The sequence below is a fragment of the Lathyrus oleraceus genome, chromosome 6 (genome assembly GCF_024323335.1).
Source record: "Lathyrus oleraceus cultivar Zhongwan6 chromosome 6, CAAS_Psat_ZW6_1.0, whole genome shotgun sequence".
NCBI lineage: Eukaryota > Viridiplantae > Streptophyta > Magnoliopsida > Fabales > Fabaceae > Lathyrus > Lathyrus oleraceus.
In genome coordinates, this window is record NC_066584.1 from 225231931 (window position 1) to 225241602 (window position 9672).

Here is a 9672-nt window from a genome sequence, read left to right on the forward strand (position 1 = left end):
CAATTTCAACGGTCCTTTCATCTCTATATAAAGGACAGCAAACAACATTGAGAGATACACCAACACACATAAACGTTTTCTTCTCTCTCTCTCAATCTTTCATGAAGCTTTTGCTTAGAACGTGAAACATTCTTTTGTTCTTACGATTGTAATATTTGCTTTATCCTAGAAGCACTCTAGATTACAAAGCCTTTTTATCTATTACTTTATTTCCTCAAGTGACTCTGCGCAGTCTGTATACTTGAGAGGACTAAGAGATCTTTCTCTTAGACGTTGGTTGTAATAATCTTTCAAGATTAGTGGATTAAGTCCTTATTGAAGGCGAAATCACCTTGGCCGGGTGGACTGGAGTAGCTTTGTGTTATAAGCGAACCAGTATAAATTCCTTGTGTGGTCTTATTCTGAAAAAGCGCTTATTTTCCAAAACAATTCAAACCCCCCTTTCTTGTTTTTCTCATCTTCACATATTTCATTTACATTCGTGATAAGAAATCAAGAGTATTTCTTAACTCATCTGCATGTCATATGAGAAATCAAGATCATTTCTCAATTCATTCACATTCATGATTAAGAAATCAAGAGTATTTCTTAACTTATACATATCATTTGTCATCTCATGATTGAGAAATGAAGAGCATTTCTTAACTCACTTGCATTCATGATTAAGAAATCAAGAGTATTTCTTAATTAATTTTCATTTCATTCAATCATATTATGATTAAGAGATCAAGAGTATTTCTAAAATCATCCATCTCTAAGAAGTCGGGAGTACTTCTTAACTTGCATTGCATCCATATCATCCGACGATTAGGAAATCGAGAGTATTTCCTAAATTTCGTTCGCGTTCATTCGTATTACCATTTGCTGATTAAGAAATCTAGAGTATTTCTTCATCCCTGTGCATTCATCCATAATCACAAACATATCTTTCTTTCGCATAGAAGGGCAAAATTTGGGTCTATTTGGTATTTAAACTATCTTTTACCATGATCATTTGAAGATAAGAGTTCTTCATATCCTCCGGTTAAATATGTTTAAATAGGGGTAGTTGTCATACCCTAAATTTTACCTTGAGTTTTCACTCGCATCACCATAGCATAAATTGATCCATTTTGTCGTGCATTTTTATCAGTTAAAAAGAATTCATCAGAGTTCAGATAAAAAGTTAGGAGCTCTGGAATTTTATCTGGTCTTGATGACATTCATTCAGTTTTTTGTTGATTAAGAAGTCAAAACTTGATTTCTCAATCTCGTTGCATCGCTTGCTTTTTATTGAATCGTATTTCAGTGGTTCAGAGGGTGACAATCAAGAGTATTATTGTCATCTGAATCTCTGCAGGGTTTTAATTATGATGGAGAATCAGAAGTAAATGGTCTGAGGGTGTTTCAGTTGCATTTAATTGTCTGTTCACGGTTATTCAGTCAACAATTCAGTTCATTTATGAGACGTTTGCATTTTCTACTTATCACATCATGCATTTTGTTTCGCATAATACTTAAAATGTTGTTCGGAGTAATTTTTTGGATCTACAAACAGGCAGGTCAAATCGTTTCTCAATTTTTCATCTAAATTAGCGGGCGAAAAGTTTCAAAATTGAGCTTTCACACGCCAATTTTATTAATCTACGGTTCACGTAGTTTAACATGGCGTGCTTATTTTAGTTTTTGGACTACTTTTTTGGTCGCATTCTGATCAGCCTGAGCCTTTTAACCGATCAATTTTTATTTCAAAATTTGATCAAAATTTGTATACTTTCCAGAAGTTTATTTTGCAATGATCATTTTGACGCATTCCAATTTATTTTTTCGAGCATTTTTGCGCCCGATTTTTTTGTTCATTTTTCATCCGTTTATTTATTTATTATTTTTTTTATCAAATTAATCATAAAAATATTTTAGAATTAATTAATTAATTAAATTAATTTATTTTTGGGTCATTAAATGCATTTATATTTGTTTGTGTTAAATTTCAAATTTTGTTTTAATTATTAAATGTATGCATATATATTATGTTTGTTGCTTTTGAAAATTTTAAATAAATATGTTCAGTCACCACCTAAGCACCTACAAGTGGCACATGAAGAAGGGAGGATGTTGGACTGAAAATAAATAAAAAACAATCAAAAGAGAGCTTGTAGATATTTTTTTCATCTTATCATTTTCAATCTCTCTCTCTCTCTCTCTCTCTCTCTCTCTCTCTCTCTCTCTCAATACTGCATATTTATTTTATTTCCCATATATTTCTTCTCACCTCATTCTTTGTTAAAAAAGAAGAAAAACAAAACTCTTCCAATATCACTTTGCCCTCTCTCTCATTATTATTTATGCTTTCTTGATTCACTACACCACTTCAACTCAGTCTTCTCCTTCGCTTCAACGTCACCTCCAACCATCTAAACTTCACTAATTCATCTTTCCATCATCATAAAACACAACTTTCAATACTCAACCATTTTCATCTCATAACACCATAACAATCTTCATGTTCTCTTTGCATACACTCATCATCTCTTACATAAAACCATCTTACTCACCCTCCTTCCATAAAAACTAAATATACTAAACCTGCTACTTCATTTTACTTCTTCCACACTAAACACTTCCATTCACTTATCAACTTGTCACTCTTTTTATTCTTTCTAACAACAACAACTTCAACATAGTTTTTCACTCTTCCTTTCACTAAACAGACTTACACTAAAAAACACCACACAAACCAACACCATAAAACTCTCTCTATCACAAACTTTTCATATCTCATATAAGCTCCTCACCGTATCAATGATTACAAGGGAAATGTTTTGTTGGGATTTCCTGTGATCTTATCTGAGTCATGGAATCCTAACATAGGTTGGTCGGGGAATTTCGCCAATGTACTTTTTACTTGTAATAGACAGTAATCATTTATGAGATATTCCTCTTCTTGGTACCTTTGTAGGGGAGATTTTCCCAGGGAACTCTTCCAGTTATGATGGATATGTAGGGTGGTTGCCTATGCTTGCCTCCTTACTTCATTCACTCGTACCATCCTCTGCAGTTTTTGAGGGAGACTTATCTTTAGGTGATTCTTCTCTATCTTTCTTACCCCATTGACGTATTCTAATATCCGACCTCTCTATATGAGTCCTTTAATGAAATATTTAAGATGCACGCAATTGTTGGTGTTATAATTGTGGATCTAGTGGAAGCGACAGTATTTTGATTTATTCGTCTAAGGTGTCTCTCTGACGGGATAAGGAGGTCGAGTTCCTGCTTTTCAAAACTCAGTATTTTCACAGTATTGATAAACCTTCTCGCAAGATAATGTCATGAGGTGTACCTTTCGTACTTCCCCAGCATACCATGGTCGGAGTCATCTCGGCGTTGGTGGGACTCCATCCCAGCAAGGGGACTAGAGTGAGATTCGATGGAGGCGGGGTTGTCAAAATATATGGTTAGATTTTATTCCAGGATCATGTAAGTTTCATCCATAGTCAACATTTCCTATACGAATTTTACCTTCTTCTTCGCTAACTTCTTTCTAAAAGGATGGTCTCTCATAAGACCATTCTCAAAGATCCAACATTGAAGACCTTATTTGGTTCCCTCCACTTTGACTGAGACCTATGTGAATCAGATGATATAACATTGCAACCTCTCTTTCTTTCTATGAATGATCCCACTCAGGACAAATTTAGTTACAATTTGTCTCTTATGGACCGTGAAATACGCAGAAAATCTCTCATAGAACTTTGCGCAAGAATTGATACTTTAGTCGGGTAGACTGTTAAACCACAACCGATCTAACTCGACCGAATTTAACGCAAATATCTTGTATTTGGTGCATCATCGATGTTGAAGTAACTCACCCGATCATTCACGAGTTGCACTTTCTGGTCGGGATGTCCTTTTTTCGTCATAATCGCCAAGCTTGGGCGGCTTCTCCATGGATTTTTCAGAATCTTGCTTTCTAGGATTCTTACTGACAATGGGAGTTTTGGTTGCACCTTCTCCGGGTGAGTTTTTTTGTTGAGTTGGGGAAATAACATGATTGCCTCGATCTCCCCCAGGGATCTGAGGGAAAGTCTGATGCTTCCTTCTCTTATGGTGGTCCTTCGACCAATGAGCCTTGTCTCTTTTTGTCCCGACTGGTTTCAGGATAGCAACACGAGTCTTCCTTGAAGAAACTCCTTGGTTTATATTTTAGCGATGGGCATTGTGAATGCTTTCTTCCAAGTGTTGAAAACTTACTTTAAGAGCGTGTGAGTTTTGTTGTCGAACAATGTTAAACATGTTGATCAATAGTTCATTATCACCTTGCATTCCAGTGTTCACTTGTAGAGTATGGATGTTAGGTAGGGTTGTAGGTTATGTAACTAGAGCCAAACACATGATTCTCTATCAGATTAACTTGAATATATCTGGCTAATTTCAAAGCTCGAATCAAATATAGATGCCACGGGACAATTGTTTCAAGATCTATGACATTTTGCGGTGGAGGATTGTTTGATGCTAGAGTAGCGGCAACAGCTTCACGCATAGTGGCGAATCAAACATCTTTAGATCCAGCCATCACCGGAATTTTGTAAGAAATGCAAAGTTCTAGAAATATGAGGAAATAAAATTGAGATTATGCTTATAAGTTGAATCAAGACATGGTGGATTCGCATGTGTGATCACAAATGCTTTCGCTCCAGTGATAGGAGGAGATTACAAATTGTGAAGTTTGAAAGAGAATGTGAATTTGTAGAAACCGTAGGAATTAGAAGTCGATTCCCATAGACGGCTCCATTTTTTCTGTTTCGGAACCAAAAATAGAAAGAGGACCGACAACAATGGAGGATTGCTTCTTCCGAGCGGTGGTGTGGTGCACTTGAAAGGTTAACAGTAGGTTATTATATGCGGAAGAAAGAAAGTAACCAAATTGTTATATTTATATAACTATACTACAAACACAAAATCATAACTAATGAATGACAAATCTAAAACAAAGAAATCATATAAACAAAAAAAGAAGAGAAATTATGAGTCATTTTTTACTTTTCACACGTATTAAGAAATGTAATAATTGTGGTATGAAAAAGAGAAATTATGAAGAATTTTACAAAATTGTCATTCATTAAAGAAACTGGAAAGACAATTTGACATAATTGAAAGGAGAGAGAATAATAAATATTTAAGGGTATAATAAAAAAAAATAACATTAATGATTCATTGATATTATAAAACGACTTATATTGTGGTATAAAATATTTTCCTAAAGCGACTTATAATAAAAAACGAAGTTAGAAAGAACTTGCACACCTCAAGTATTAAATACCAGAGTAATACAACTGCAATAGAAATCAAATTAGCCACATTTTACCATAATTCTTTGTAATTTAAGGATTGAAACATAAGCATCATTTAGGTAGTTTGTTTTAACTTTTACAAATTAATTTTTTCTTTGTACTTTAAAAAAAATTTATAATTCTTTTTAAATTAATTTTTTTATAAACTGAAAAATTAATTTTAACATTATATAATATAAATATATGTTATTAAAATTTAAAATATTGTTAAAATTACAGTTTATTCAAAAAGATATATCTCGATTTTTTTTAAAACTCTTTGAAATAGCTTCAATTTAATTGATTTTTTAAATTTTTGATATCCAAAAATAATTATAATAAAATGATAAAATATCTAAAATAATAATATAAAAAATATATTTTAAATCAATATATATATATATATATATATATATATATATATATATATATATATATATATATATATATATATATATATATATATATATATATATATATATATATATATATGTATATATATATATAATCAAAATAATCCTGATTGAAAATGCAGAGAGACATCTCAAAAATACCTGCTTAGGGTTAAATAGATTTGTAACTACTAGGATGTGAACCATTTTTCTTCATTTTATTTATAGAAACTAGACGCAGACGACAATTTAAAATGTTATATATATATATATATATATATATATATATATATATATATATATATATATATATATATATATATATATATATATATATATATATATATATATATATATATATATATATATAATATATATATATATATATATGAATGTATATATATGAATGTGTAGATATAAATGTGTATATATATATATATAACATTCATATACATATATATATATATATATATATATATATATATATATATATATAACATCATATATATATATATATATATATATATAGATATATATATATATATATATATATATATATATATATATATATATATATATATATATATATGAATGTTATATATATATATATATATATATATATATATATATATATATATATATATATATATATATATATATATATATATATATATATATATATATATATATATGAATGTTATATATATATATATATATATATATATATATATATATATATATATATATATATATATATATATATATATATATATATATATATATATATATATATATATATATATATAACATTCATATTAGTATGAAATAAAATAGTTGAATGAAAATAGAAAAGTTTTAAATATCATAAAAGAAATTATATAGTTTTATATAAATAATCTACTACTCAACTTTGAATATTTTGGAACACTTCTTTGTAAACCACATTTCGAGTTACATTTGAATCTTCATCATCATCGTTAGTTATTAACATCTTTAAGTTTATCCTTGAAGTAACTCTAGATAGTGTTAGATATAATTGTCCATGAGAGAAAATTGATTGAGTTAGATACACTCCAACATGTTTGAGTGACTGACTTTGACTCTTGTTCATAGTCATAGCGAATGAAACAAATAATGAAAATTGTCGATGTTGAAATTTGAAAGGAAGTCTTTTATCTGAAGGAGCCAGTGATAATTTTGAAATAAATTTTTTCTCACAAACATTGCTACAAGCATATTATGCATGACCATTGCATTTGGTCATGGGATCACAAGCATGGCCACTATGTAGTTTGTACCTTAACATTAGGATGTCATCTTGTTTTGATTAACAACTAACTATAACTTCATTGAGAGATGGTACTTGGTAGTTCTTGTTACTCATGTAGGTGATCATGTTCCAAATCAAGGCAAGACAAAGGCCTTTTGATCAAGGGAAATGAAAGTGTGTTCATGATGATTTAAAGGTGGTTCATGTGTTTGTTTTCATGCCACATTACTCAATCTTCAAGCCATTGTCCATATAACTCAAGCCCTAATCAAGTTTTCATCAAGGGATGTTTGTCCCATCATCATTTTGGTTTATAATGCAAGAAAATATCAAGTTTGCACAAAGGGATACAAGTTGGTTTGACAATATTAGTTCTTGGTTGTTTTGATTGGCAATAATTTTGGTAAAATTAACTTAACTGCAATATGTTGAACAAGATGTCCTAACATGTGGTTCTGACGTCTTATCTGTAACAAGTTTTTTCCTTGGTAATATTTGTAGGATTAACTGTCTACAGAATATTCTAGGAATATTATGCTTTCCCTTGTGACATTCGTGATGGAGGAATCAGAGATGGGAATTATGGTTAACAGATTTTGTTCCCTAAATGTTAAGAAATTTGAGGAAACTTTTGATTGGTTACCTAATGTTGTGCAGTTGGTGCTCGTGGAATACAAGACCCAAATCCAATGCATTCTATGGTTATAAATAGAATGTCTCAAAATCCAATTACTCATGCAGAAGAGAAGATAGTTGACCGTATTAGGGTTTGAGTGTTTGTGTTATTTTGTGAGCCTCCAAAATGTCATCTTGATATATGAGTAGGACTATGTTGATTGGTTGTAAGCATTGTCAAGCACTCATAAGCTTTTAAGCATTGGGTGATTGTGTGTCCTTGAAGTGTGTTTTCTGATTTTTTTGTAATTCTTTAAGTATCACTGTTGTGATTGATAGGTAGGTGAGAAGGGTCTCACACCTAGGAGTGTCTTAGGTAGAAATTATGCATGGGTAGTGATTATGGTGTATTCTGTAAATCGGAGATAGTTTGCAGAAGGCATACAAACTATACTATTTAGTGGACTTCCTCCCTGGCTTGGTAGCCCCCAGATGTAGGTGTTGTTGCACACCGAATTGGGTTAACAATATTGTGTGTTTTGTTAGTTTATGTTCCTCTATATGTAAGTTGTCCTGTTATTGTTCAGATATCAATGTCTCGATATCTCTTAGGACATATGATATCTACATACCAGAATTTCAATTGGTATCAGAGCAGGCATCCTACTCTATTTCTGGGTGAGATTCAGGGAATATACTTTCTGGTATAATGGACAAGCAAGAAGGCTTTATGAACAGACCACCCATTCTTGATGGAACTAACTATGACTACTAGAAAGCATGTATGGTGGATTTCATCAAATCAATGGACAATAAGGCTTGGAAATTTGTGGTCAAAGGATTGGATCAACCAATGATTAGAGATAAAGATGGAAAAATCACTGAAGAGTTGAAGCCTGAGGAAGACTGGGATGATGAATATGACAAATTAGCTCAGTGAAACTCCAAAGCTTTGAATGCTCTATTCAATGGAGTGGACAAGAACATCCTCACACTAATAAACAATTGGACTGTTACCAAAGATGCTTGGGAGATCTTGAATACTTTTCATAAAGGAACCTCCAAGGTTAAGATGTCAAGACTTCAAATTCTGACCACCAAGTTTGAGAACTTAAGAATGAAGGAGGATGAGAGCATCCATGACTTTCACATGAATATCATTGAGATATCAAATTCCTTAAGTGCTCTAGGGGAGAAGATGTCAGAAGCCAAGTTGGTCAAAAAAATCCTCAGGTCTCTTCCAAAGAGATTTAACATGAAGGTTACTTCCATTGAAGAATCTCAAGATATCAACAACATGAAAGTTGATTAACTGATGGGATCCCTTCAAACCTTTGAGTTAGGAATCAGTGAAAAGTCAAAAAAGAAGAAAGGTACAACCTTTGTTTCTAATATTGAAGACCTCGAAGATTATTGTGACCTGGATACAGATGAAGGGATTTCTAATTCCATTGTCTTACTTGGGAGATAATTCAACAAAGTGATGAAGAAGATGGACTGGAAGACAAAACTTAATGTCAAGAACAAGTCCTTCAACATCTCTAAAAATTAGGAGTTTGGCAGAAGGCCCAAAACTGAAGAAAAAACTAACCAAGGAAAAGGAATACAATGCCATGGATGTGAAGGGTTTGGTTACATAAGGGCTGAATGCCCCACATATCTCAAAAAGAAGAAGAAGGGTTTGTATGTCTCTTATTCAGAAGATGATTCTGACAATGATCCAGAAGTGGAACCTACCAAATAGGTTAGTGCCCTGACTGGAATTTGTGACTCAGATGAAGACTCTGACTGTGAAGAACTAACCTTTGAAGACCTTGTTGAATCCTACAAAGAATTGTGCCTGAGAAGTGAAGAAGTTTGTAAACTGGGAGAAGATCAAACGAAAACTATTGCTCAATTACATGCTAAGAAAGTGGAGCATCTCTCTATCATCTTTGTTCTGAAGGAGGAAGTTACTGCTCAATTCAGGAATTGACAATATGATTAAGTTTGTGAGAATACTTAACAGTAGTTCAGGTGTACTGGATGAAATTCTTCAAACTTATAAGAATGCTGGAAATGTTCAAGGTTTAAGTTATGACTATCA